This window comes from Adiantum capillus-veneris, chromosome 6 (genome assembly GCF_014529385.1).
Source record: "Adiantum capillus-veneris isolate H3 chromosome 6, ASM1452938v2, whole genome shotgun sequence".
Taxonomy (NCBI): domain Eukaryota; kingdom Viridiplantae; phylum Streptophyta; class Polypodiopsida; order Polypodiales; family Pteridaceae; genus Adiantum; species Adiantum capillus-veneris.
The window spans coordinates 165,513,208-165,517,070 of record NC_140936.1 but is presented as its reverse complement, the minus strand read 5'-3'; the positions used below and the strand labels follow the sequence as shown (position 1 = coordinate 165,517,070).

The window sequence follows — 3,863 nt, the reverse complement described above, 5'->3', positions numbered from 1 at the left end:
TATCAAAAGAGTCCAACAACCAACAATAATGTGGCAACAACAATAGATGCATAATAAGTGACACATGCAATAGTGCCTCCATTTGATCGGGCATGGTACATGTGTATCACGCTTAATTAATGTGGGTGCATCACAAAAAGAACACACACACACACACACACTCTCTCTCTCTCTCTCTCTCTCTCTCATCATTGTAGCCTATGATGATAATTAATTAAGTAAACATTTATGTATGGAAATGTTCTATTATGTACAAAATGTTATCCACACAAACCTAGCATATGGAGTCATAAACATATGAATATTAATTAGAAAATTGTTGTCCTAACTTTGGTGTGGGTGGGTTTGGGACCAGTTCCAACAATTGTTTGGGGTAATGTACCCAAGGGTTGGATTCATTAAAGATTTTGAAGAATAAAAAATCACCTCAAGGTGCATCTACCTAACTACATAGTACATACACAATGACACCCTACGATTATTGAATTGTCATGGTCATGAACTGGATATCGCATTGAGGTGCATCTACCTACTAAAATAGTATCTACATTACAATAGCTCTCACACACACAACACAACACATACACTATCAAACATAGCCCTTTTTCTCACAATCATGGTTTGACCTTCTATGATGTAGATAACTTTATTAAGTTAAACATCTTTTGCTACATGCATATGAAAGATGACATGCATGAGCAAGTACGTTAGGACTTAAAAATATTTATAGAAAACTCTTACCTAAATTTCAACATACATTTTTTTTTACAATGGGTTTATTGCAAATATGAGTGAGTGTTCAACAACTTATTTCTCACAATCTTTATTGTGCTTGTGAACAATATTTACTAACACTCTTCTTTGACATAGTGAATTTATATGGATGATGACATGGCAACAATGAAGAGGACACCATGTAAGTTCTTATTGTATATGTTTTTGTAATACAAAAAATTACCTTGAGTTTAGACATGTTTATTATATTCATATATGAAATCAAATAATTCATATTTTAAATCTCTCTTTAACGCAAGTATGATTATTTCTAATTGAAAATATTAAGTGTATGATATATATAGAAGTGAAGAGAGAGAGAGAGAGAGAGAGAGAGAGAGAGAGAATTACCTTGGGGTATTTACTCAAGTGTAAAAAGTATTCATCAAGTAAATTCCAATTCCAATGAGATCAACTAAGAGTAGATCCAAAGAAAAATGATAGTTTAAAAACTATATATGACACCACAATATGTAAAAGATTGCAATATGATGCTACGAGAAAATAAGTTAGGATTTGAATATTTGTGGAAAACTCTTATCTCAATTTATTTTACAATGGGTTCATTGCAAATATGAATGTTTTTTTGGCAAAGTTAGCCCTCACAATCCTTATTGTGCTTGTCAACAATCTTTAATAACACTCTTCTTTGACATGGTGAATTTATCCACTCTTAAAAATAATCCTATATAGTAAAGAATTTCTACTAAAATTTTCTTTTTAATTTATTTATTTATAGAGAAAGAGAGATAGGTGGTTTACACTTGAGGTATCTACTCAAAGTTAAAAAAGTATTCGACAAGTAACTTGCAGTTCCCATGACCTCAACTAAGAATAGACACAAAAATAGATGTTAGTTTAAAAACTTTAGGTGCCACCATAATATGTAAAAGGTTGCAATATGATGAATTGAGCAAGCAAATTAAGATTCGAATATTTGTAGGAAAATCTTAGGTAGGTTTTTGAGGGAAAATTTTTTTGCAATGGGGTCATTGAAAATGTGATTGATTTTTCATCACGTTATTCATTACCATTCTTATTGTGCTTGTCAACAATATTAACCTAGCACTCTTTTTTGACATGGCAAATTTGTCCCGATCTTCAAAAAAATTTGCACACACACCACATACACTATCAAACATAGTCCTTTTTCTCACAATCATGGCTAGAACTTCTATGATTTAGATAACTTTCTTAAGTTAAACATCTTTTGCGGAGTGGTATTGCAAGACAGTGAAGATGTTGTAATGTCAAGTAAGCATCATGGGAATTGGGCCTCCATTTGTTTCTGATGTCTCAAACTCAAGTGCAGCAGATAGGTTGCCTTATCACCCTCTTCATTATGCTACACCCATCATGATGCATGCATGTGCCACGAACAATTATGAGTTCTCTTACCCTATGGGAGCTAGTGCTCCTTGGTCAAATTCAATTTGTTTTTCCCAGATCGGCGTTTTGCCTATAACCACATTTTGTCAAGATGCAATTATGGATGATTGCGTTTGAAGAGTTTCCCTCGCTTTACACAACCCAGGGCTTGGTGGCCCTGCCCTTTTGGCCAAACCCCACAATGAGTTTGCATTCCAAAAGATGGCGTCTTTATCAAGAGCCCCTAACTAACATGTTTTGGACAGGAAGCTCTTGAAGCACAAAAGCAATCTACCCACATTGATTAATGGAACTATGATGTTTATCTCATTGGACATACTTGCTACCATTTATTATGTACAATGTGGCTTCCCTTGTTGCAATACCAAGCAATCATCATGATGGGAAAGAAAATTTTGAAGGAAGCCTTAGCAAGCAGGAGGTATATGCATCAAGATCGGGCCATGCAAGCTGTCCTCATCCAAGGATTCACGTCATGGAGTGGGTCTTAGGAATGATGCAGATAAACACTTGATCTCTTTGGATTGCCATCTCTAGAACAACTTAACTCTCTAATTAAAGCATATGGACCAATCATCTACTTTCAACCTAAAGAACATTATTTTCCTACATTAGTACATTGGTGTTTTGGTGAAGGGGCCTTGATTTGTTCAAAAGGACAGAGTGCACAAACATTGATTATAGGGAATGGATCAAACTTACTTGCAGATGGCTTTGATGATGATGAGTATTGCATATATCTTCCCAGTAATGGCACTAGAGATGAGGTGAGGATTGGCAATCTACCAACTGCAAAGATGTATGCTCATGCAAAACAGATGTTTGGAGCCTTCACATATATTGGATGCTACAAGAGCCAAATTTGAGATTATACACTTGGACCTTGGCAAAATGGAGGAGTATGTGTCTGATTGGGAGCATGTCACTTTACGGATTGATAACTTGGAAGGAAATCTTTCAAAGGTCCTTTTTATCGTAGTAGAGTGGCGACATGTGGGTTGATTTGAACGATCTAGAGTATGCTAATGGCAACAAATTTGTGGTATATGCATCTAGATCGGGCCATGCAAGATATCCTCATCTAGGGATTCACCTTCTACGCGATCATGGAGTGGGTCTTAGGAATGATGTAGATAAAAGCCATTATTTTCTGGATGCCAGCCAAAATTTTGAAATCATATCTGCAAACTACATTGGATTCAAAAATTCTTATGAAGATCCTCCATGGCTGCAGTTAATGCGAAAGACCCTTAAGACTGCTTGAAAAAGTGATAGTTAATTCCTATGGGATTGAATGTCAACACACGTTTACCATAGTAGTTCTCTTTGGCACCCATGGAAAAAATTATTATCTTCCACCCATAGTCCCTCCTTTATTTAGGACCCCCAACTATCCTCTTGGCACCCCCCTCCCTAATCCCTCCCCTCACCCTAGCTATCCCTTGTTCAAACCCTCCCTCAAACCCTCCCTCTTAGCTATTTAGCTTGCAAGCCTCTTCTAAATCCGGCCTGAAGGTAAACTAAGAAATCTACCCACATTAAATGGAACATGATGATTCTCTCGCTGGACATATTTGCTACCATTTCTTATCTACAATGTGTCTGCCCTCATTGTAGTACCATGCAATCATCAAGATAGGCAAGCAAATTTTGGAGGTTGCCTCAGCAAGGAGGAGGCAAAGAAGAAAATAGCAGCTTGC

General features: G+C 36.3%; 1 pseudogene; it reads left to right on the top strand.

Moving 5' to 3' along the window:
- Positions 1-2,672: 2,672 nt before the first annotated feature.
- LOC147456656 (hypothetical protein At1g04090 pseudogene) lies at positions 2,673-3,427 on the top strand (annotated as a pseudogene).
- The last annotated feature ends 436 nt before the right edge of the window (positions 3,428-3,863 follow it).